This window comes from Tachyglossus aculeatus, chromosome X5, assembly GCF_015852505.1.
Source record: "Tachyglossus aculeatus isolate mTacAcu1 chromosome X5, mTacAcu1.pri, whole genome shotgun sequence".
Classification (NCBI taxonomy): Eukaryota; Metazoa; Chordata; class Mammalia; order Monotremata; family Tachyglossidae; genus Tachyglossus; species Tachyglossus aculeatus.
Window position 1 is genome coordinate 2030969 of NC_052097.1, and position 26245 is coordinate 2057213.

General features: G+C 48.1%; 1 non-coding gene across 1 annotated transcript; it reads left to right on the top strand.

Annotated features, from left to right (window-relative positions):
- The first annotated feature begins 8852 nt into the window (after nucleotides 1–8852).
- Nucleotides 8853–8990, top strand: LOC119947743. The gene has a single exon (XR_005456542.1). It is a non-coding gene; the product is annotated as a small nucleolar RNA SNORA7 (small nucleolar RNA).
- Nucleotides 8991–26245: the final 17255 nt, after the last annotated feature.

Below are 26245 nucleotides of genomic sequence, written 5' to 3' on the forward strand. Positions count from 1 at the left end.
GTGAAGTGACTTGTCCAAAGTCACACAGCTGACAATTGGTGGAGTCTGGATTAGAACCCACGACCTGTGACTCCAAAGCCCGTGCTCTTGCCACTGAGCCACGCTGCTTCGCTGCTTCTTCTTCACCACTTGCCTGCTGGGTGACCTTGGGCAAGTCACTTCACTACTCTGGGCCTCAGTTTCCTCATTTGTCTAAAGGAGCGTCAATACCTGCTTCTCCTACTACTTAGATGGTGAGTCCTGTGTGGGACAGGGATGGTGTCTGACCTTTTGATTTCGTACCTTCCCCAGTATTTAGTTCTGTTCTTGGCCCAGAGTAAGTGCTTAACAAATCCCACAGTTATTATTCCTATTACCATATCAACAAATATGATTGACTGACTGACTGACTATTTGAACAGTACCTGGTAGGACAGTCATTCATTCATTCAGTCATATTTATTGAGCACTTACTGTGTGCACAGCGCTGTACTAAGCGCTTGGGAAGTACAAGGTGACAACATATAGAGACGGTCCCTACCCAACAACGGGCTCACAGTCTAGAAGGGGGAGACGGACAACAAAACAAAACATGTGGTCAGGTGTCAAGTCATCAGAATAAACAGAAGTAAAGCTAGATGCACATCATTGACAAAATAAACAGAATAGTAAATATGTACAAGTAGAATAAACAGAGTAAAAAATCTATTAAGTGTTTACTGTGTGTCAAGCATTATACAAGCACAGGGGTAGACACAAGATAATCAGATTGGACCAGACCGGTTATAGACGAGGTACCTGAGGCACAGAGAAGTGACATGCCCAAAGTCATACAGCAAACAAGTGGAGGAGGTGGGATGAAAACCCAGGTTCTCTGAGTCCTGGGCCCATGTGCTGCTTACTAGCCAGCATCCTCAGCTTTGAACCGCTCCTCCTCTCCCAAAGTGGTCTGCACCTCAACCTCCACTTGTCCTACTCAATCTCACCCCGCAACTCCACTTCTTCCACTCCACTTCTTCTTCTATTATTCTATTTATTTATTTATTTTACTTGTACATATCTATTCTATTTATTTTATTTTGTTACTATGTTTTGTTTTGTTCTCTGTCTCCCCCTTCTAGACTGTGAGCCCGCTGTTGGGTAGGGACCGTCTCTATATGTTGCCAACTTGGACTTCCCAAGCGCTTAGTCCAGTGCTCTGCACACAGTAAGCGCTCAATAAATATGACTGATTGAATGATTGATTGATTCTGAGTGTGTGACTCTGAGGCAGGGAGGTTGGGGGTGACTGGGAACAGGTTTCAGATCATTTGTGACCCCTTGGGGTGTGGCTCCTTTTGGAGCAATGGGGCTCAGAGCCCTGTTCCCACTCACCTCGCCTCTCTCCTCTAAATGCTGCAATATGGCCTGATTCCTTGTCACTCCCAAGGTATCACTCACACAATACACCACACACATAGACCATCACTGAGGAGATCCAAGTTCTTTAGAGACACTCCTGCATCACCCACAGCCAAGTATGAGAAGCTTTGGCCAGCTCTGCTTGCCCCTTCTCTGCTTCCAACCTCTGCTTCTGCCTCCAGCCTCCGCTTTCAGTCTCTACCCTGTGCCTCCAACCTCCAGCCTCCACCTCCAGCTTCCAGCCCAGCCTGCAGTCTCTGCTTCCAGCCTCTCCCCCAGCCTCCAACCTTCATCTCCAGCCTCCAGCCTCCCCCCTTTTCCAGCCTCTGCCTCCAGCCTCTGGGCTTCAGGCCTCGGTCCTGGACAAAGCCTCTTCTTTGGGCTCCTCACCCCCCGTTACTGGTGCCCCTCTCTCCTCCCTCCCTACCCCCTCAATCCCTCGCACCAATTTCCCCTTCACATTGAATGCCAAACAGTTAAGATAAATAAACGAACTTTGAATCAACTGTATTGTAAACAAAAGGAACAGATGGTGGAGAGAGATTGAGTGACATTCCCAAATCTGGTACAAACAGAGTCACCCATTTGGGTTTGGGGGAGAGGGCAGGGTACTGGGTCCGCTGTTTGCCCAAGGGAGGATGTCTTATTTTGTGCGTGTGCGCCTCATCTGACTTTTCATTTCCATGAATGCCAGGAACTCATTTTCATTAGGGAGCTGCCCCAAACAGGATATTGTGTCCGTGATCTCTTTGGCACTCGTGCTTTGATGTTTTGGAGAGATGCTGGGTGGAAGCAGATGGAAGGGCGACATTGGCTCTGAATCTCCTTTAGGACCCCAAAGGAATGGGGTCTGAGGGGAGAGAATGAGTAGAAAATATGAAGAAGAAGGAGAAGGAAAAGCAGAAGGAGAGTCCAGCACTTAGAACAGTGCTTTGCACATAGTAAGCGCTTAATAAATGCTATTAAAAAAAGTAGAAGGAGAATAATAATAATAATAATAATAATAATGCTATTTGTTAAGCACTTACTATGTGCAAAGCACTGTTCTAAGTGCTGGGGAGGTTACAAGGTGATCAGGTTGTCCCACAGGGGGCTCACAGTTTTAATCCCCATTTTACAGATGAGGTAACTGAGGCACAGAGAAGTTAAGTGACTTCCCCAAAGTCACACAGCGGACAGGAGCCGGGATTTGAACCCATGAACTCTGATTCCAAAGCCCGGGCTCTTTCCACTGAGCCACGCTGCTTCTCCAATACCTCACTGATAAGCACTGAATATGTGCCAGACACTGAGGTAGCTACAAGATCAAGTGAGACACAGTCCCTGTCCCACATGGGTCTCACTGTCTAAGTAGGAGGGAGGACAGGTATTGAATCCCCATTTTACAGATGGGGAAACTGAGGCCCAAAGAAGTGAATTGACTTGGCCGAGGTCACACAGTGGCATCTAAAGCTCTAAGTCTTTAACTGCAGTATTGCAGTATTTATTAAGCACATACTGTGTGTCAGGCACTGCACTAAATACTCCGGTGGATACAGCAAATCGGGTTGGACACGGTCCCTGTCCCACATCAGGCTCTTGGTCTCCATCGCATTTTACAGATGAGGCACAGAGAAGTGAAGTGACTTGCCCGAGGTCACACAGCAGACAAGCGGCAGAGTCAGGATTAGAACCCATGACCTTCTGACACGCAGGCCAGTGCTCTAGCCACTACACCATGCTGCTTCTCTAAGTCTTTGCAATGGTTGGCAGTTTGTGTGCACTTGTCCTCACAGTGACCGAGCCTGATTCCCAACTCTGAATGCTTTCCCAGTGCTTAGTACAGGGGTCGGCACACAGTAAGCGTTTAATAGATGCTACTACTCTGCCCCTCACACCCTATGACTGCATCCGGGGTGGGAGGGGAGTCAAAGCCGGGGCCACCCCCTCCCCACGCCCCAGGCCCTTCCAACGGAGGCGGAGAGGAACAGGTGTGCTCTCCACTTGGTTTCACTTTTGGGAAAGGAGCCTGACCGACAGCCTCAGACCACAGCCACTTTCGCTCCCTGTCCTCCGCTCCCTCTCTGGCCCCAGGGGTGAACCTCTGGGAAGGGTGGCCCCCCTGCCCACCCTCTGCCCCTTCCCCCCTAGCCGACGGCCGGGATAGATCCGGCCCTGGGCCAGTTCTCCGAGGCTGAGGAACAAGTTCCTGCCCTCTCCCCTGGCAGCCCTGGCAGTCCCACTCTGCCAAAATCCTCGAGGTCTGGGATGGGCGGCCCCAGGGACAACCATGGCTGGTTACGGCCAGTCCACCCCGAAGCAGGTGGAAAACTCTGTCACTCCCAGGTCATTTCTCCTTTAGCTCCTAGAGTCTAGAAATGACCATTCCAAAGGCGGGGGGATGGACTGGATGACTTCTCACCATCCCTTCTACCCAGGGGATTCCATGGCTCCTATCCCCTCTGTCACTGGCTCGTTATTCCCCTTGCAGGGAACACTCACCCCTGGGTCCCAGCCCACCCTAGTGTCGTCCATTCTGTGCTTCTCTGTCACACTCTGGGGCCTCTTTCAGCTGGGACACCTTTCAGGTAGCTCTCAGCTCAGGCGGAGAATCTGGGGCACAATTCCAGGGCTTTGGGGTGGATATGCACCATGCATCACGTGGGCTGCCGGGATTCATAGTCCCTACCCCACCTGGGCCCTAGGTCACCGGCCAGGTCAGTGAAGGGGCTCGGGGCCTGGCATCCCCAGGAAGCCAAGGAGATTGGTAGATGGACAGGTTCACTGACCAAAGGTCACCAGCAGTGACTGTCACAGGCCTCCACTCCTATTATTATCTCCTCTACCTTAAAATCCTACCCACCTGAAAGTCAGAGGTCACCCACTAGAGGAAATAACCTATAAGCCCCTGTTCCTCCCAGACTCTGAGGAAGGCTGCCATGGGGGCCACGGGCTATTAAGGAGGCTGCATAGCCCATGTAACTGGGGAGTCGTTCCCCCACCCTCATCAGGAGACTAACAAGCTGAGTGTGACCCCTCACCGGCTCGCCGGCCCCCACCTCAATTTATGTCCGGTGAACTGGCTTCCTGGCAGGTTGCCCTCACCACCGACTTGTATTTATCCAGCGCCTTTCTCAGAACAGCTCAAATCGCTCTGCAGATTTTTATCACCATCTTTCTCACAGCGTGTCCGTGCTCTGGGGAAGGGGCGAGGGATGGGGAGGGGACTTAGTTCCGGGGGCGGGGGTGGAGGGGGCGGGCGCTGAGCATTATCCCCTATTCACAGAGGAGGAAATCGAGAGGCATGATAATATTTCATCCTGACATATCTGTGCTACTTTCTGCCATTTCCTCATGCTTCCTCCTGCCTGGACTCTTAGTAAATAATGAGTGCCTTTGTGTCTCCCTCCAACCCCCCGACTATTACATGGTAAGATCCTGGAGGACAGGGAACACGAGTTCTATCCCAGGTGCCTAGTACAGTGGCAGGCTATGTAGGAGCTCAGTAAGTGCCACTGATTGATAATAATCATTTTCACTGTGTGTCAGGCCCTGCACTAAGCATTGCGGTAGATACAAGATAATTAGATGAGGCACAGTTCTTGTCTGTCACTGTAAGAGGAAGGAAGAGAAGGTATCTTATCCCCATTTTGTAGTTGAGGAAACCGAGGTCCAGAGAGGTTTAGAGACTTGTCCAAGGTCACTTAGCAAGCAGGGGTAATAATAATATAACTGCGATATTTGTTAAGCACTTACTACATAGCAAGCACTGGACTAAGCGCTGGGGTGTATACAAGTGAATCGGGTAGAACACAGTCCCTGTCTCCCATGGACCTCACAGTCTCCATCCCCATTTTACATATGAGGTCACTGAGGCCCAGAAAAGTGAAGTGACTTGCCCAAGGTCACACAGCAGACAAGTGGCGGCGCTGGGATTAGAACTCGTGACCTTCTGACTCCCACTCCGGTGCTTTCACTACTAGGCCATGCTACTGTCCTGGCTCCCAGTCCAGTGCTCTTTCCACTAGGAATGGAGGCATGGACCCAGAGGGAGCCGGGAGCAAATGTGGGGATGGGACAGACAGGAAGCTCAGCCTGCTATCCCAAACAGCAAAGTCCTGCTTCCACCATCGTGCCCATCCAGCCCTTCTTCAGAAACTCCTGAAGCTGCCTCTTTCCCACTCCTTCTTCAAATGAAACAGGTTCTTTGGGGGGTTTTTTTGGGGGGGGTGGGGGGCGGTTAATGGCATTTGTAAGCGCTTACTATGTACCAAGCACTGTTCTAAACTCTGGGGTAGATACAAGCTAATCAGGTTGGCCACAGTCTAGGTCCCACATGGGGTCCACAGTTTTAATCCCCATTTTACAGATGAGGGAACTGAAGCAATTGAGGCAACTGAGGGAATTGAAGCTATCAATAAATACGATTGACTGACTGACTGTTCATTAAATGTGTCCCATGTGCCGAGCACTGGACTAAGCCTTGGGTGAGCACTGGTCCCTGCTGAGCGGGGAAAACCTGTTTGCTTGGGGAACAAACGATGTGAGTCATCAGGGCTGAGCTCAGCGGAGAGGAAAGGGAGCTAAATAGCCGGAAGATCCCTAGGAATTCCCAGCCTGGAGGCATGGGCCGCCCCCGACACAGATGACGTTGCATGTGCTGGGCCAGGTGGGCTGTGACACGTAATGATGTCACACTGAATGTCTTGCAGAAACCCACCCAAACCTTTTATAAGAATATAGCAATAGTAGGGGATTGTAGTAGTATACCATAATTAGTATACTGTAATAATAATAAGAAGAAGAAAATGGTAAATGCAATCTATTCACCGTTTCAACCTTACAATTAGTGGATCCGAAAGTGACCACACTGCACAGGTTCTTGAATGGAAAAAATTCCCCCACCAGGTCAGCGGAAAGAGCATGGGCTGGAAGTCAGGAGACCTGGGTTCTAGTCCCAGCTCTGGCGTTATCTGCTGTGTCACCTTGGACAAGGGAGAACTTCCCGGGGCCGCAGTTTCCTCATGTGTAAAGTAGTCATTCAATCGTATTTATTGAGCACTTAACTGTGTGTAGCGAAGGCTCAGTGGAAAGAGCACGGGCTTTGGAGTCAGAGGTCATGGGCTCAAATCCCGGCTCTGCCAACTGTCAGTTGTGTGACTTTGGGCAAGTCACTTCACTTCTCTGAGCCTCAGTTATCTCATCTGTAAAATGGGGATTAAAACTGTGATTCCCCCGTGGGACAACCTGATCACCTTGTAACTTCCCCAGTGCTTAGAACAGTGCTTTGTACATAGTAAGTGCTTAATACCATTATTATTATTATTATTATTATTATTATTATTAAGGGCTTCGGAGAGTACAATATAACAATAAACAGACACATTCCCTGCCCACAGTGAGCTTATAGTCTAGAGGGATTCAATAGGGATAGAGATTCAATACTTATTCTCCCTCCCTCCTCCATGGGGCTCATGGGAGACAGGGACTGGATCTGGCCTGATTATCTTGTCTGTACCCCAGTGCTTAGCCCAGTGCTCGGTGCATAGTAAGCGCTTAATAGGTGCCAAAGTTACTATTCTTGTTGGGGGCTCTTCAACTCCCCGGTCCTGTTCCCTCGCCCGCTGCTGCCCTGGTGAGCTCCAGAGTCCAGGTGGGTGACAACAACGGGAGGGAGAGAAGCAGCATGGCCTACTGGAGAGAGCACAGGCCTGGCAGTAAGAATGACCTGGGTTCTAATCCTGACTGTGTCTCGTCTCCTGTGTGACCCTGGGCAAGTCACTTCACTTCTCTGGTCCTCAGTTCCCTCAACAGGAAAATGGGAATCAAACCTGTGAGCCCATGTGGGACTGGGATTGTGTCCAACCTGACTAACTTGGCTCTGTCTCTTGTCTACTCTGTGACCCTCGGCAAGTCACTTCACTTCTCTGGTCCTCAGTTCCCTCAACAGGAAAATGGGTATCAAGACTGTGAGCCCATGTGGGACTGGGACTGTGTCCAACCTGACTAACTTGTATCTATCCCAGAGCTTAGTACAGTGCCTGACACATAGTGAGAGCTTAAAAAATACCATGAAAACCCCCCCAGTCCTTTCCCCACCCCTCCCCCAGGCAACAGCTGTCAATCAGAATGAGCCCAGACTCTCTCTTCCTTCCCCTCCCCTCATGACGACAAAGACCCGGAGAATTTGTATTTGGCACGCTAAGACACTGAGAGGATCCTAGGGGAACAGATGGATCGCTGTTGGCATGGGACTGTATTCCTGTTTTTCCCTATTTCTCAGTGTCCCGTTTCCCCAGTCCCAGCCTCTCTTTAGGGTTTGACTTCCTCCTGCTCCAAAACGGCAGAGTAGTTTCACGGAAGGTGCCATCCTCCTGCTCTTAGGGGATCATCCGATCTGCTCCGGGCCAAGAGGATCCAGGTGGGATTGTGGAAACGGTCCCAAGGCTCTGGCTTGGCCAGGAATTTTCCTTGGAGAGACACCACGGAGTGGAGAATTTGCTCCCTGGGGAACCATCCAGGCCATGGAGGTATGGGAATCCTGTCTGTGGCTCATCCAGATCTGCCCGGGGCCTTGGTGCTGGAGCCGGGGGCCCCAATGGCACTCGTGGAAACTGGACGGATGCCTGCTAACCCCGGAATCAGAGGGCACTGCTGACCTCCTGGGCGCTGCTCTGGTTACATAGTACAGCGCGATGGCAACAAGCAGGATTTTGGGCAGAATCCACAGGGCCCGGGGTGTGTCCTCGGAGGGTCACCCAGCACCCACAACTCGCATCCCCCTCCTGTCTCCCCATGGACAACGATGCTGCTTCCAAGTGATGGAACATCTCCTCCAAGAGGCATTCCTTTCTCCCACTTCCTTCTGTGTCACCCTAACTTGCTCCCTTTATTCAACTTCCATCCCAATCCCACGGCACTTACATACATATCTGTAAACATGTATTTATTTATATTAATGTCTGTCTTCCCCTCTAGACTGTAAGCTTGTTGTGGGCAGGGAATATGTCTATTGTTATTTTGTACTCTTCCAAACGCTTAATACAGGGCTCTGCACACAGTAAGCGCTCAATAAATATGATTGAATGAATGAATAAATGACACGGGCACCGCTTCTGAGCCGTGGCACTTGGTGGGGGGAGCTGAAGCGAAGGGAGGCCAGGCCTTGAGAATAATACCACTGGGCAGGAAGGCATCTGGGCCCTCATCCAACCCAGGTAGGACCGGCCCCTGCCCGGCTGGTCACTGGAACATCACCGTGATGCTGAACCTAGCTTTTTTGTGGTATTTGTTAAGCGCTTACTATGTGTCAGACACTGTTTTAAGCGCTGGGGTAGGTACAGTTAATTTGATCAGACACAGTCCCTGTCCTGCATGGGGTTTACAGTATAAGTAGGAGGGAGAATGTGTCCTCATTTTACCACTGAAGAAACTGAAGCACAGAGAATAATAATAACAATTATTATTATTATTATCATTGTACTTGTTAAGCACACCTCTCAGGGTCACACCTGGAGAGTTTCCAGTACTCTTCCAGTCTCGACCAAGGGAGGGAGAGTCAAGCAGAGGCATATCCATTCCATTCCTAGCTTGGGCAGTGGCTAGCGATTGGAAAGCAATCTGCTACAAGTCAAAACTCACCCGTGCCAGGCAGCAGCAGCATGGGAGAGAGTCGAAGGCGGAGACTCGAGTTTAGTGCACTGAAGACGGAGATGGTAAATCACTTGTGGATTTTTACCAAGAAAACTCTATGGATACATTACCAGAACAATTGCAAATGGAGTGGGGTGCTCTGGGAGAGACGTGTCTACAGTGTTGCTATGGGTCGGATATAACTCGATTGCATAGACAACAACAACAACAATTTGTTAAGTGCTTACTATGTGCCAAGCACTGTTCTAAGTACTGAGTTAGATACAAGGTAATCAGGTTGGACACAGTCTCTGTCCCACACGGGGTTCACAGTCTCAATCCGAAATTTAACAGATGAGGTAACTGAGGCACAGAGAAGTGAAGTGATTTGCCCAAGGTCTCACAGCAGACAAGTGGCGGAGCTGGGATTAGAACCCACGACCTCTGACTCTCAAGCCCGTGCTCTAGTCACCAGGCCACACTGCTTCCCATCCAGCACTTAGAACAATGCCCAGTGCTTAGAACAGTGCTTTGCACATAGTAAGCACTTAATAAATGCCATTTTAAAAAAAGCATTTACTATGTGTCAGGCACTGTTCTAAGCGCTGTGGTGGACACCAGCTACAGACAGAAGATAGAGGAAGAGACAGGACAGATAGTTCAGGGGTTATTAATTAGGTTCAGAGAGATGTATTTTCCTTAGACCCTCGGAGTATGGTGCAAAGGACAATAATAAATAAAACCACACACAGTTTGGAATGAGAACTTGCAAACTCTGAAGTGTAAGAAAACAGGGATATTGTCAATCAATGAATCAATGGCATTTATTGGGTGCTTACTGTGTGCAGGGCACAGTACTAAGCTCTCGGGAGAGTACAGTGCAACAGACTTGGTAGGCACGCTCCCTGCCCACATCGAGCTTACAGTCTAGAGGGGGGGAAAGACATTAATATAAATAAATATATGTTGGGCATATACATAAACCTTGTGGGGCTGAGGGTGGGATGAATATTAATAGGCCTTTAGTCCAAATTTGTATCTAAGGTCCATTAATTCATTCATTCATTCAATCGTATTTATTGAGCACTTACTGTGTGCAGAGCACTGTACTAAGCGCTTGGGAAGTACAAGTTGGTCAATACAAATAAGCAGATATCAATACAAATAGTGGCATGTTCATTCATTCATTCATTCAATCGTATTTATAGAGCGCTTACTGTATGCAGAGCACTGTACTAAGCGCTTGGAAAGTACAATTCAGCAGTCCAGGACTCCTCAAATACTGTATCCCATTCAGTAATGCAGAAGTGACTCCAGCTTTTGAAGGCACCTTAGTCTTGGGACTTTCTCTCATGGGCTGAAACTGGACAATCATCATCATCATCATCATCAATCATATTTATTGAGCGCTTACTGTGTGCAGAGCACTGTACTAAGCGCTTGGGAAGTACAAGTTGGCAACGTATAGAGACAGTCCCTACCCAATAGTGGGCTCACAGTCTAAAAGGGGGAGACAGAACAAAACCAAACAAAATAAACTAACAAAATAAAATAAATAGAATAGATATGTACAAGTAAAATAAAATAAATCGCGATGCAGTTCCTGAGATGCACAGCTGAATATCAGCGAGAATTTCCAGAGTCTCGATAGAGTCCCATGCTGATGTGATCAATTTCATGACCAAGTCTCCCTCTCAGACAAAACACCTTGGCCAGAGTATGGCACTCCATTGGAGAAGCAGTGTGGCTCAGTGGAAAGAGCCTGGGCTTTGGAGTCAGAGGTCATGGGTTCAAATTCCGACTCTGCCAGTTGTCAGCTGTGTGACTTTGGGCAAGTCACTTCACTTCTCTGTGCCTCAGTTAATATTCACCCCACCAATGTATTCAACCAATGTAGCAAGTTTTAATGTGAGGTTAATAACAGAGAAGCAGCGTGGCCTATCGGAAAGAGCCTTGGCTTCGGAGTCAGAGGACCTGGGTTCTAATCCCAGCTCTGCCACATGTCTGCTGTGTGACCTAGGGCAGGTCACTTCACTTCTCTGTGCCTCAGCTACCTCATCTGTAAAATGGGGGTTAAGACTGTGAGCCCCATGTGGGGCACAGACTGTCTACCAGCTCTGTTGGCCTCTCCCAAGTGCTGAGTACAGTGCTCTGCACACAGTAAGCACTTACTAAACACCACTGACTGATTAAGTGATAGAAGGGGAGACAGATTCAAAAATAATTTACAGGTGGGGAGAGGAAGGAAAAGTGCTTGTGAGCTTGAATAATAAAGTACGTAAGGAATGGCAGAAGTGCTAATGGAGGGTCTGAGCATTCAAGAAGCAGTGTGGCCTAGTGGAAAGAGCAAGGGCCTTGGAGTCAGAGGATCTGAGTTCTAATCCCAGCTCTGCCATTTGTCTGCTGTATGACCTTGGGTTAGTCACTTAACTTCTTTGCACCTCACTTTCCTCCTCTGTAAAATGGGGACCCACTGTGACCTATTCTTCCTCCTACTTAGAATGTGAGCCCCACGTGGGACTTGATCATCTTGTGTCTATCCTGGTGCTTAGTTCAGTGCTTGGTATACGGTAAGCGCTTAACAAATACCCCCATTATTATTACCCTGCTCTTGTTGCTGCCAGCCTGTGGGCATTCGCTTGTCCAAAGAAAGAGCTGATGGAGGCTGGAAGCGAAAGCCCCCAGAAAGCCGACATTGAGTTCTGTTCCGAGGGACCTCATCCGATTCCCACTGGCGGGAACATTTCCCTGGATTCTGCTCTTCTAATGTTAGAGTTCATAGTGCCTCGAGCGGAAAAAGGTATCACTCTATTAACAGCTACAACAGAATTTCAGCCCTCAGAAGTAAATTGGATAATCAGTGAACCAAGGTATGAGTTGGCAGCTCCCAAGCACCTTTGCTAAAGCAGTTGCCCCACTCAGCACACCCATTCCAACACACAGATCTGCAAAATCCCTGCCACATTTCAGCCCTCCAGAATTGGAGAGAGGGCCAGAGAAACTCCCCAAACAGGGCCGGGAGCCAGAGTCCAGCTGCCCCTGGATGCTCAGTCTGTCAATCAATCAATGGTATTTATTGAACTCTTGCTGGGTGCAAAGCCCTGTACTAAGCACTTGGGAGAGTCCGATACAATAGAGTTGGTAGACATGATCCCCCCTCTCCAGGAGTCTACTGTGTGCAGAGGGCACTTTACTAAGCGCTTGGGAGTAGACAGTACGATGGACACGATCCCTGCCCTCTAGGAGCTGTGTGCACTGGGGTCTGGGGTGGGATTAGGGGTTATTCCTTAGGTTCAGAGAGCATGCAGGGGTCTACTGTGTGCAGAGAGCACTGTACTAAGCACTTGGGAGAGGACAATTGAACAGAGTTGGTAGATACAATCCCTGCCCTCCACGAGCTTCCGTTTAGGGGGTGCATCCATCCTGTGTGTCCTTGTGTCCCACCTAAGAGCTGACAATGGGTGGGCTGCAGCCAGCAGAGAGGAAGGCAGTCAGTCAGTCAATCGTATTTATTGAGCGCTTACTGTGTGCAGAGCACTGTCCTAAGCACTTGGGAGAAATAATAATTATTATAATATTATATATATATATAATTATAATAATAATGGAGAGTACAATCCAATAATATAACGGACACATTCTCTGCCCACAATGACCTTATAGTTTAGAGGAGAGAAGAATCAATCAATGGTATTTATTGAGTGCTTACTGTGTGCAGAGCACTGTACTAAGCACTTGGGAGAGTACAATATAATGCTAGAAAAGACACATTCCCTGCCCACAATGAGCTTACAGTCTCAAGATGAGCTGACAGTCGAGAGATGTGGGGGGACAGACTGAGGGACGGCAGGAGGGTCTTCTGTTGCCCGGGCTTCTAACTTGTGTTCCAATTCTGGCCAAATTGCTTGATTCATCTCCCTGTGGCTCCGTGTGCACTCAGTCATCTTAGCCTGCACCCGGAGCTGCTTGGGGCTAAATGCTGATTGATGGAGGCAATCCCTGTGTGGGCACTGGAGCAAACAGTAGAATTGGAATCCTAGGTAACTGGGAAATGATTCCGTGTGACTGAAGAGCATGTCCCGGGCCGGCAGGGTCCGTGTCGGCCGGTCAGCAGGACCGGAGGGGCTAAGGGAGGGGCCTCTACACGCCTGGCGCCGGTTCTGAGACACAGTCCGGACCCTGACCCCCGATCTGCGTTGGACTCCGGGCAGCCCTTTGGGTCGGCCCTTCATTCCGATGCAAGTGCCGGTCGAATTGGGTTGTCTCTGGGTGGAAAGCAGGCAGGGTGGGAAGGGGAGGTTAGGGGAGGGGTCTGTCCCGGGGCTGTGGGCTGGAAGCTTGCCTTCCCCCAAAAACAGAAAAGCAGCATGGCAGGGTAGATAGACCCCGGGCCCAGGAATCAGAAGATCAAGGGTTCTAATCCTGGCTCTGCCACTCTTCTGCTGCATGACCTTGGCCAAGTCACTTCACTGCTCTGGGCCTCAGTTACCTCATCTGTAAAATGGAGATTGAAATGGTGAGCCCCACATGGGACAGGGACTGTGTCAACCCAATTTGCGTAGATAAATCCCAGTGCTTGGTACAGTGCTGAGCTTATAGTAAGTGCTTAATGAACACTACAATTATTATTATTATTATTAGATCCTCTCAGCTTGTGGGGGAACGTGCGGCCCAGGATCCAGGTGGGATGGAGAGATGGGGGCCTGGACTGGCCTCTACTTTCCCAGCAAGAGGAGACCAGAACTGCCTAGAGAGGCTAGGGAAAGGCTGTTTTGATCAGCGGCACTGTGGGAAAGGACCCAAAGCCACGGCCGCTGGGAGACCTTCAGCCTCACTGTGTCCTTTTCCTGTCCCCGGGAGGAACGGAAAACCCTGGAGATTGATTTTCGACCTCCGTTTGGGGTGGTTAATTTTCTAACACCGCTCCCCCAAGGACAATGTCTCTTTGGTGCCTCTCTGGCTCCTCTGGCCTCCCTCCCTGCGAAGTGGTAGAGCAAACAAAACCAGAGCACCCCACCAGTAGCACACGAGATAACATGACTCAAGTCTTGGCCACAGCTGAGTGGGGCCCTGTGGCATGGTAGCATGAGAAGCCAGGGTTGATGAGACTAGTCCAGGAATTTCAGCTCACATGGGGTGTCCCGCTCCCCTGTCACCATTTGTCTCGCTGGCCCCAGCCCCAGGCCCGCGGGGAGATAAGCAGCAGGTCACAGCACGCTTGTGATCGGTATCTGGAGGTAGTCCCTCAAGGGGTGGAATTTCGGCTTGGGTCAGGCATGTGTGTCCAGGTTGGGTCGATAATTATAGGGCTGCGAGTGTGGAGATCCGTCAGTAAACGCCACGGGGTACAGTTCACCGAAATGTCACAGAGGGGGCATCCGGATCAGTTTGGAGTGAGCTCTTGGCTGTGCTGTCTGGGAGGTCCAAGGGGAAACTGAGTCGCAACGAACCTAGGGATAGACACGGTGCATTGGCCATGTTTCTGAGGTGAAGGGTGGCATGTGGGAGCGTCGGGGTTTTTCATTCTATGAGGCTGACAGGGAGCTTGGTACCTACAGGAAGCGCTCAGATGGAGCTTGGGAAAGTGGCTCTGAGGGTCTTTTCTGGCATCCCCTTGCCTTTAAATGGTCAATGCTCTAGCAGGCCCTGCTTGCCAATCCCCACAACCCCATTCCTTTTTTAAAACAACAATATTTTATTTCCCTCCCCATTTTTCAGTCCTGGCCTTTAGGATGGAAGAGGGACCCAGGAGACCTGGATTCTCATCACGGCTTCCTCCCTGGCTTGTTGCGTGACCTTGGGCAAATCACTTCACTTCTCCATTTCTCAGTTTCCTCATCTTTAAAGAGGAAATTAAATACCTACTCTCCCTCCCCCTTAGACTGTGAGGCCCATGTAGGACAGGGACTGTGTCCCATCTGATTATCTTGTATCTACTCCAGTGCTTGGCAAAAAGTAGTAGTAATACTAAATCCAATGTGACCCTGCAACATCACTTCTGAGTCTTTCTGGGTGGGAGGGAAGCAGGGAAGAAGAGAGGGAGGAAGGGAAGGGTGTGTTGTACTGTTCTCTCCCAACTGCTTAGTACAGTGTTCTGTACATAGAAAGCACTCAATAAATGCCACCTGCAGAGCACTGTGCCAATCTCTTGGGAGAGTAAATACAATCAGTAGAGACAATCCCTGCCTTCGAGGTGCTTACAATCTAGTGGCAGTACAGCACTGAGTGCGAGAATCTGAATCTCGCTGCGAGATGGAGGCTGTGGCCTTTTGAACTGGGTTGAAGGCAATGGCTATCTGCTGGCCACCTTGGGGAAATGGTCAACCGGGGCTCCGAATCTCCCGTGGAGGGGTAGCCCTCAGGAGAACAGTTCCTGCCGTGCTGTTTTGTGCCAGGCTCTCTGGTGAGTCAGGCAGCGACAGCAGTGGCAAAGATAGCAGCAGCTGGAGCAGCAAGAGGGTCATTCAATCAAGCAATCACATTTATTGAGCACTTATTGTGTGCAGAGCACTCCTCTAAGCACTGGGAGAGTACAATATAATAATATTAGAGAAGCAACGTGGCCTAGTGAAAAGATCATAGGCCTGGTCCTGGGTTCTAATCCCACTCCGCCGCTTGTCTGATGTGTGACCTAGGGTAAGCCACTTCACTTCTCTGTGCCTCAGTTCCCTCATCTATAAAATGGGGATTAAGACTGTGAGCCCCAAGTGGGATGGGAACTGTGTGCTTAACTAATGCCATTATATTCATATTTATAAGCATTGGTAGAAACGTTCTGCAAGCACAGCAAGCCTACAGTCTAGAGGGGGACACAGACGTTAATAGAAATAAATACATTTCAAATGTAATAAATTATGATTATTTATTTATTATGACCACAAGCTTACTGGGGTCAGGGAATGTGACTGTTTATTATTATATTGTATTCTCCCAAGCGCTGAGTACAGTACTCTACACACAATAAGTGCTCAATAAATATGAAGGAATGAATTGAATGAATCGCCCTCTGGCTGCTGCTGTGGCAGCTGAGTCCAGGCCTCTGCCCTGAACACAGCACGGCAAGACAGAGCCTCACTTACCCTCAGGAAGTAGCAGAGCATGGGCCCGGGAGGTAGAGGATTGGGTTCAAATTCTGGCTCCACCACTGGCCTGCTGTGAGGCCTTGGACAAGTCACTTCACTTCTCTGAGCCTTAGTTTCCCCATATGTGAAATGGGTACACCTGTTCTTCCTCCACGTGAGGGAAAGGTTTTGCTGGGCCTCGCCTACTCCTTTCCCCATATACCCCCACCTCCAGGATCTCCAAGCACCCTCCAACTCCTATTTAGAATGTGAGCCCCATGTGGGACTTGACTAGCATGCATCTGCCCCAGCGCTTAGTACAGTGCTTGGCACATGACAAGCACTTAACAAAAACTACTACTACTATAATAATAATAATAATGATGGCATTTATTAAGCACTTACTATGTGCAAGGCACTGTTCTAAGCACTGGGGAGGTTACAAGGTGATCAGGTTGTCCCACGGGGGGCTCACAGTCTTAATCCCCATTTTACAGATGAGGTAACTGAGGCACAGAGAAGTTAAGTGACTTGCCCAAAGTCACACAGCTGACAATTGGAAGAGCCGGGATTTGAACACATGACCTCTGACTCCAAAGCCCGTGCTCTTTCTACTGAGCCATGCTGCTTCTCTAGTCCTCCTCCTCCTCCTTCAACTGTGAGCCCCATTTGGGACGAGGACTGTGAGTGATCCAATTGCATAGGATCTAATCTAGCACTCAGTACAGTGCATAGCACGTAGTAAGTACTTAACAAATACTATAATTGCTAATATTATTGTTATTAGAGGTGGAAAATCCAGGGAGGTTGGGGTAACAGCCGCAGCAGCGGCACTGGGTTCTCTTCTATGCTTCCTTAGAGATGAGGAGGGGTGGGAGGTGAGGGGGTGTTGGGGTGAGTAGGGGTGGGGAAGAGTAGAGGTGGTCTATAACTGAAATTTTGGGCCTATGGGATAGTTTCTTAAAAAGCTAAAAACCCGACTATAGGAGAACATCTACCAGAGTGAGTTAAACCCAAATAAAAAAGATCATCATGGTCTTTATTAAGAGCTTAGTCAGTGCTGAGCCCTGGGATAGATCTGTAATCCTCAAATCAGATACCATCCCTGTCCTTCAGGGTGTTCACAATCCAAGGGGGAGGGAGAGCAGGTATTTGATCCCCATTTTACAAAAGGAGAAACTCAGGCCCAAAGAGCTTAAGTGATTTCCCCAAGGTCACCCAGCAGGCTGAGGGCAGAGATGGGACTAGAATCAAACAACCTATCAATTCATCAATGGTATTCATTCATTATTTATTGAACGCTTACTGTGTGCAGAGCACTGCACTAAGTGCTCGGGAGAGTACAATATAACAAAAAACAGACACATTCCCTGCCCACAATTAGTTTACAGTCTAGAGGGACTGACTGAGCATTCATTGTGTGTAGGGCACTGTAATAATAATAATAATGGCATTTGTTAAGCACTTACTATGTGCAAAGCACTGTTCTAAGCGCTGGGTAGGATACAAGGTGATCAGGTTGTTCCACGTGGGGCTCACAGTCTTAATCCCCATTTTACAGATGAGGGAATGAGGCACAGGAAGTTAAGTGACTTGCCCAAAGTCACACAGCTGACAATTGGTGGAGCAGGGATTTGAACCCATGAACTGTGACTCTAAAGCCTGGGCTCTTTCCACTGAGCCACGCTGCTTCATGTTTGGTAGGGTACAGTAGAACAGAGTTGGTAGACACATTCCCTGCCTATACCGAGTTTAATATTAATAATTTATTATTATTATTATTATTATTATGGTATTTGTTAAGTGCTTACTATGTGCAGGGCACTGTACTAAGCACTGGACTGGTACAAGCAAATCAGGCTGGACATAGTCCCTGTCCCGAACAGGGCTCACAGTCTCAATCTCCATTTTACAGATGCGGTAACTTGAGGCAAAGTGAAGTGACTTGCCCAAGGCAGACAAGTGGCAAAGCTGGGATTAGAATCCTTGAGCTTCCAACTCCCAGGCCTGTGCTCTATCCAAAGGATGCATGTCTTCTGATTCCCAGGCTTGGATTTGCTCCACTGATGACCTGGGATTTGGGTCTTTCTTTGCTAATTCAAAATTCCCTTGCGTTAGTGTCAGAGGGCAACAGGCCTAGACAGTAGTTCATTCATTCATTCAATCGTATTTATTTATTCATTCATTCATTCAATCGTATTTATTGAGTGCTTACTGTGTGTAGAGAACTGTACTAAGCGCTTGGGAAGTACAAGTTGGTAACATATAGAGACGGTCCCTATCCAACAGTGGGCTCACAGTCTAGAAGGGGGAGACAGAGAACAAAACATATTAACAAAATAAAATAAATAGAATAAATATGGACAAATAAAATAAATAATAGAGTAATAAATTTATTGAGTGCTTACTGTGTGCAGAGCACTGTACTAAGCGCTTGGAAAGTACAAGTTGGCAACATATAGAGACGGTCCGTACCCAACAGTGGGCTCACAGCCTAGAAGTTGAGATTGACCTCAGGGTGGAGGAATCATGTTTCTAATTTAGAGAAAAGAGGGAGGGTGGGTGGGTGGGAAAGACTGGATGAAGCTTTGGGGGAATTTTCTTGATTTCAGTGTGGCTAGAACTCAAACTGTTGGTTATTGGCCACTTGATAGATTAGGATTAAAAAAATAAAAAATAAAAACGCAGTCTTGCCTAGCTTGATTTAAGCTAGCAATTAGATATTTTTTTTCCAAGTGCTACTAATTGTATCTTAAAATAGTCTGGAATGTCACCGCCTAAAATTACTAATCTATTTTGAACATATAATTTGTAGCTTCCACTTAAATGTTTACAGATTACAGGAGAAGAAAAATAAGGACAATCAGAATTACAAAATGTTTAAGTATAATTTATGAGGAATTTATCATTCCTGATTTAATTAAGTGGTCTGCCGCAGCTGTTCAGCCTCAATCTTGCAGAGAAATATCCTGCGTGAGCAGTACCACATAAAAGCAATCATTTTTTAACATAACACAGAGAGAGATTTTTTAAACTCTCGGAAAAGGAGAAGCCAGGAAAATTGCTGATCTGGGGAAAGGAATGAGGGGTGGCCCTGGATGGGGCCAGAACTGAGGGGAGGGAAGACAAGGGGAAGGGGCCCAGGAAACCCCCATTTTGGGGGAATCAGGGAGAGGCAGCGAACGGAGTTGGGTGTGGGGTCGGTCAGGTGTGGTTGGTGGAAGCGGTGTGGCTTAGTGGATAGAGCATGGGATTGGGAGTCAGAAAGACCTCGATTCTAATCCCGGCTCCGCCACGTGTCTCCTGTTCGCTTCTCTGGGCCTCAGTTACCTCATCTGTAAAATAGGGATAAGAGTGTGAGCTCCATGTGGGACAGGCACTGTGTCCAACCTGATTAACTTGTATCTCTCCCATTGTTTAGAACAGTGTTTGGCACATAGTAAGCGCTAGCAAGTACCATAATTATAATTATTATTATTATTATTAAGACACCAGGGGAGGAAGAAGACAAGTTGGATTTTGAACTCTGATGGCTCGTCCTGTGGAAGGTTCCCAAAATGACCGTCCTCTCCCCAGGGAACAAATGTTCACTGCATCACCGTCCCAAAGCAAGGCTTTGCAAAATTACCAGGTTTTGACAGATAATTATGAAAATTACAGTCTCAGAACCCTGTGCCTAATAGAGACAGTCAGTGCCAAGGGGTGGGCCTCTCTGCTGGAGGAAGGGAAAAAAAGGGGGGCTGAGAAATCTGGCAGCAGTGGAGGGTGGCCAGTGACTTTGGGGGCTTGGGCAGCGGGAGTATCTTGAGGTGAGGGTGGGAGTTGGTCTAGCAAGAACAGGAGAATTTCAGCAGCACCCAGGAAGAGCTGGAGGCTAACTCTACCAGGGTGAATTCTGGGAGTCTTTGGGGAGCAATTTTTTAAAAATTATTCTTATCATTATTACATTTGTTAAGGGATTACTATGTGTCAAGCACTGTTCTATGCTGTGCAGTAGATACAGGACAATTAGGTTGGACATAATCTCTGTCTAAGTAGGAAGGAGAACAGGTACTGAATCCTTGATTCCTCATGCTGCAGTAGAGGAAACTGAAGCACAGAGAAGTTTAGTGACCTATCCAAAGTCACACAGCAAGCAATTAGCAGAGCTGGGATTAGAACCCAGGTCCTCTGACTCCCAAACCCGTGTTCTTTCCACTAGGCCATTTTCCACTTTCCCCCTCTAGACTTTAAGCTCTCTTTGGGCAGGGAACGTGTCTCCCAATTCTGTTATATTGTACTTTCCCCAAGGACTTAGTACAGTGCTGTGTACCCAATAAGAGCTCAGTAAATATCACTGATAGATTGATTGACTGATCGACAGGCTATGTTGCTTCCCGGGAAGCTCCATGGAGTCTTTTGGGTCTTTGTCTCCATTTCTCTCATTTTAAAAGAAAAGAAATGGTCCCTGGATGAAAAATGCAGAGAATGTTTCCTCAGAATTCACAGGCTGGGACCAAAAACACAAACCAAGTGTGTGGTCTCACTGGAATCGCGGTCTCTGCCCCGTGGGTGGAGGCGTCCTAGGCCGGGCCTGGATTCTCTGCCATTTGCAGACCGGCCGAGGTGCCCGATTCGGCCTGTGCCACCCAACTCTCCCTCGTTCGCTGTGCACGGATTCAGATAATAATCACGGTTCTTGTTAAGAGCTTACTACGTGCCAAGTGCCATTCTAAGCACTGGGGTAGATACAAGTTAATCAAGTTGGACACAGTCCCTGTCCCACGCGGGGCTCCCACTCTTAATCCCCATTTTACAGACGAGGTGACTGAGACACCGAGAAGTTGCTGTTACTTGTTAAGTGCTTACTATGTGCCTAGCACTGGGGTAGATACAAGTTAATCAGGTGGGACACAGTCCCCATTCATTCATTCATTCAATCATATTTATTGAGCTCTTACTGTGTGCAGAGCACTGTACTAAGCACTTGGGAAATACAAGTTGGCAACATATAGAGACGGTCCCTACCCAACAACGGGCTCACAGTCTAGAACGGGTCCCACAAGGGGCTCACACTCTTAATCCCCATTTTACAGATGAGGGAACCAAGGCCCAGACAAGTTAAGTGACTTGCCCAGGGTCACACAGAAGACACATAGTGGAGCCAAGATTAGAACCCAGGTCCTTCTGACTCCCAGGAATGAACTCTAGTTAGGCTGCTTCTCAGATGGACTGTGATTGCTCTTTGAGACTGACCCTAAAATTCCCAGTGCACCCTGTGGTTCTAAATATCGCTGTGTGCTGGGAATTCTGTGGTCCTTCTCGCAGAAAAGTTTTCCAAGACAGTTTTAAACCCCATCTTCCACTCGTCAGCCAATTTGCCATTCTTGGTATTAAATGATGAACCAAGTCCAGTTGGCAAAGTTCCCCTGCTCCGGAGTTACAGTTATCTCCAAGGAGAGGAGGAGGGATTGCTTTTCTCTTCGTTTTACTCCCCCTTCAGATTTCCCTTCTACAGTTAATTTAATAATGGTACTTGTTAAGCCCCCCTAACACTGTTCTAAGTACTGAGGAAGATACAAGTTAATCAGATTGGATACAGTCCTGTCCCCTGTGGGCCCACAGTCTAGGAAGAAGAGAGTGGGATTCAGTCCCCATTTTACAGTCAGGGCAACTGAGGCACAGAGAAGTGGAGTGACTTGCCCAAGGTCACACTGCCAAGTGGAGACAGGACTAGAACTCAGGTCCTCCAACTCCCAGGTCCGCGATCTTTCCACTAGGCCATGCTGCTCCTCGTTATGGGCAGGGAATGTGTCTGTTTTTTTGTTACAGTGTACTCTCCCAAATGATTAGTGCAGTGCTTGGCACACAGGAAGTGCTCAATAAATATGACCGGATGAATGCCGATTTGTACTTTCCAAGCGCTTAGTACAGTGCTCTGCACACAGTAAGCGCTCAATAAATACGACTGAATGAACGAAAGAATGCCAAAGGCAGTTCTCCTCTCAAACCAAGCCAGCCTGGATGTGACTTTGGGTCCGTCCACAGGCTGGGGATCTACAGGCAGAGGGTCTGCTTTCATTCATTCATTCATTCATTCATTCATTCATTCATTCAATCGTATTTATTGAGCACTTACTGTGTGCAGAGCACTGTACTAAGCACTTGGGAAGTACAAGTCTGCAATGTATAGAGACGGTCCCAACCCAACAGCGGGATCACAGTCTAGAAGGGGGCTCAGAGGTGGCTCTAGTTCCTCTTCTGCTCTGATCTGGAGCCAAATGAGGGGTGGGTGGGAGGGGAGAATAAAGCGAATTTAGCTTCACACAGAAGAACAGGCTGTTTTATTCTCTCTTGTTTAGCACTGGGGCAGGGTTATGAGAAAAGACAGTGCAAAGCAAGTAGTAATTGTAATAGCAGCAGTAGCAGTAGTAGAAGTAGTAGTATATATATATTTGTACATATTTATTATTCTATTTATTTTATTTGTGCACATTTATTCTATTTATTTTATTTTGTTAATATGTTTTGTTTGGTTGTCTGTCTTCCCCTCCTAGACTGTGAGCCCGCTGTTGGGTAGGGACTGTCTCTATATGTTGCCAGCTTGTACTTCCCAAGCGCTTAGTACAGTGCTCTGCACACAGTAAGCACTCAATAAACATGATTGAATGAATAGTAGTAGTAATAGTAATAGTATATTTATTGAGGATCCTTTTGGTGTGATTCAGTACGCTAGGCGATTGGTGTAGTGGAAAAAGCATGGGCGTGGGAATCAGAAGATCATGGGTTCTAATTCCGGCCCCACCATTTGTTCACTGTGTGGCCTTGGGCAAGTCACTTCACTTCTCTGGGCCTCAGTTACCTCATCTGTAAAATGAGGATTAAGACTGTGAGCCCTGTGTGGGACAGGGACTGTGTCCAACCCGATTTGCTCGTAACCACCCCAGTGCTTAGTATAGTGCCTGGCACATAATAAGCACTTAACAAATGCCATAATAATAATTATTATTATTGGGAAGAACAGAATAAAGAAGTGACACGTTCCCTGCCCACAGAAGCTTTCGTTCTAATGGGGGAGGTAGACATAAATGCAATTACAACTACAGTGGTCAAAATAAATAATTGAATAACCATATATAATGGGTCCTGAGGAAGGTATAAATAAGATTGTTAAGTGCTAGATTTGACTGATGGGAGTACATGGCTGAGGGTTCTGGGAGATTAATCTGCGAAAATTGATGGAGGATGGAGGGGAAATAAATCTGTGTGAAGCGAACCCAGTTAACCCTAGGGTAAGGGAGAATTGATTCCAAGGCCCTTGGGGTTCAACCAGACCACTCAAGTCACTCTGAGCCACAGCAGGGCAGGCCCCAGATGCACAGGACACAGCTGTCACCAATATAGAACGTTGTCCTTCGTGTTTGAAGAAGACAAACTGATGGTAAAATTAATCCCGGGGGGCAAGTGGGATCAAAAAAGCCAATTATGATAATGTGGTATCTGTTAAGCACGATCTAGGCACCAAGCGCTAGGCTAAACGCTGGGGTGGAAGGATAGTTAAAGCTGACAGTCACCCTCCCACTTAGTTTCAGAGGGACCCAGGGTGGGGCCCCCAGTCCCAGTTGTACTGTGCACACAAAGCTACCTGTATATATGCATATATGTTTGTACATATTTATCACTCTATTTATTTATTTATTCATTTTACTTGTACCTATCTATTCTATTTATTTTATTTTGTTAGTATGTTTGGTTTTGTTCTCTGTCTCCCCCTTTTAGACTGTGAGCCCACTGTTGGGTAGGGACTGTCTCTATATGTTGCCAACTTGTACTTCCCAAGCACTTAGTACAGTGCTCTGCACACAGTAGGCGCTCAATAAATACGATTGATTGATTGATTGCTAATCACTTGGGAGAGACCAAGAGAGGTAAAAGCAGTGTTGCCTAATGGAAAGAGCACGGGGCCTTGGAAATAGAGGGCTGGGATTCAAATCCAGGCTCTACCACTTGCCTCCTGGATGATCTTGGGGAAGTCGATTCACTTCTCTGAGCCTCAGTTTCCTCATCTTTAACAATACCTGTGGTATTTGTTAAGTGTTTACACTATGCCAAGCATTGTAATACTTGCTGGGGTAGATAGAAGATAATCAGGACCCACATGGGGCTCACAGTCTAAGTAGGAGAGAGAACAGGGGATTAAATAAGGATTGACTATCTCTTCTCCCTGCCCCTAACAATGTTTCTCACCTGCTTATCTTGCATCTACCCCAGCTCTAGACTAAAGGAAAACGTTTAACAAATATCACAATTATTTGTGTAGAAGACATGGTCATTTCCCTCATGAAGCTTACAGGCAAATGGCATAAAAACTAAACTGTAAAGAAGTAAATCCCGGCCCCTGAGGCCACTCATCTGTGGTCACTGATGGGCAGGACCATATTTTGAGCACCGGCCTGGGAGTCAGAAGGTCATGGGTTCTAATCCCGCTTCTCCTGGTGTCTGCTGTGTGACCTTGGGCGGGTCACTTCACTTCTCTGTGCCTCAGATACCTCACCTGCAAAATAGGGATTGAGACTATGAATCCCACTTGGGACAGGGACTGTGTCCAACTCAATTTGCTTGTATCCATCCCAGCGCTTAGCACAGTACCTGGTACATAGTAAACACTTCACAAATACCATTTTTATTATTATTATTATATTTCTGGGGCTGAGACAGCAATGCTAACAAAGCTTCCCAGACCCAAACAGAAAAGACCATTTGCGAGGGAGGCGCAGAGCCTTGCACGTTGAGTCATTTACCTCTCAGCCTCACTTCTGTCACTGTGTCCAGAACGGCTCCACTCTGTCTGGAGGAGCCCATTGGCTCCGAGGCTCCGATGCAGCATTTGTATTCCCAAAAATGTTCTCCAGAGCCCAGATGCCTGGGTGGATTCTTGGGACTTAGCCGGAGGACTCTGGCCTGCAGACGCTTACAGGGAGGACTCGCATCCGGAAGGAGGATGGGATTGTAGTACAGCAGATGCTGGAGATGGAGTCCTGGGCTGGGCCTGGACCAGGAATCACCTGGAATGAGGAGATGCAGAGAGGAAGTCAGGCATGGAAAGGGGAGCATCGGGCAGTGGCTAGATATTCCTTGCCCGGTCAGTGGGGGAGAGTCAAGGATGGAGAGGGGAGCGTCAGAGGTGTTGGATGGTCCTTGCCGGGTCATGGGAGGAGAGTCACAGATGGAGAGGGGAGCGTCAGGTGTGTTGGATGGTCCATCCCTAGCATTAAAGGGGGCTTCCAGTAGGACAACCAACACACAGTTCTTCCAAACGTCTTGTTTCTGCTGTGGGAGGCAGACCTGGGCTGGGTGGACCGTGGCGTGGGCCCAGGATGGCACAGGTCCGATGACGTTCTTAGGAATGGCAACACCTGTGGTGGAACTGGGACAAGGGAGCTGGTGGCAGTGCCATTACCAGGTGTTATTTTTTATGGTATTTGTTAAGTGTTTACTATGTGCTAGGCACTGGACTAAGCGCTGAAGTAGATGCAAGGTAATCAGGTTGGACAAAATCCATGTCCCACATGGGGCTCGTAGTCTTAATCCCCATTTTACAGATGAGGTAACCGAGGCACGGAATAAGTGAAGTGACTTGTCCAAGGTCACACAGCAGGTGAGTGGTGGAGCAGGGACTAGAACCCAGGCCCTTCTGAGACTTCCAGGCCTGTGTGCTATTCAATAGGCCATGCTGCTTCCCAGCATGATACGGACAGGAATTGGCTCCGTCCCTTAGGCAAGGAGGCCCATGCTCGTCAGACGTGTGGGGTATTTGCAGGTGTCTCCTGGAAGAAGGGGAGAGCTTCCTTCAGCTCCAGCGCACCTTGGATTGCCTCTGCCCATGGCTCTTTGCAGGACAACTCACTCCACGTGGGTGGTATTCAATCCAACAGTTGTATTTATTGTGTGCTCACTGTGTGCAAAGCCCTTCACTAGAGAAGCAGTGTGGCTTAGTGGAAAGAGCCTGGGCTTGAAAGTCTTGTTTTGTTGTCTGTCTCCCCCTTCTAGACTGTGAGCCCGTTGTTGGGTAGGGATCGTCTCTATATAATCATAATGATGGTATTTATTATGCGCTTACTATGTGCAAAGCACTGTTCTAAGCGCTGGGGAGGTGACAAGGTGATCAGGTTGTCCCCCAGGGGGCTCACAGTTTTAATCCCCATTTTACAGAT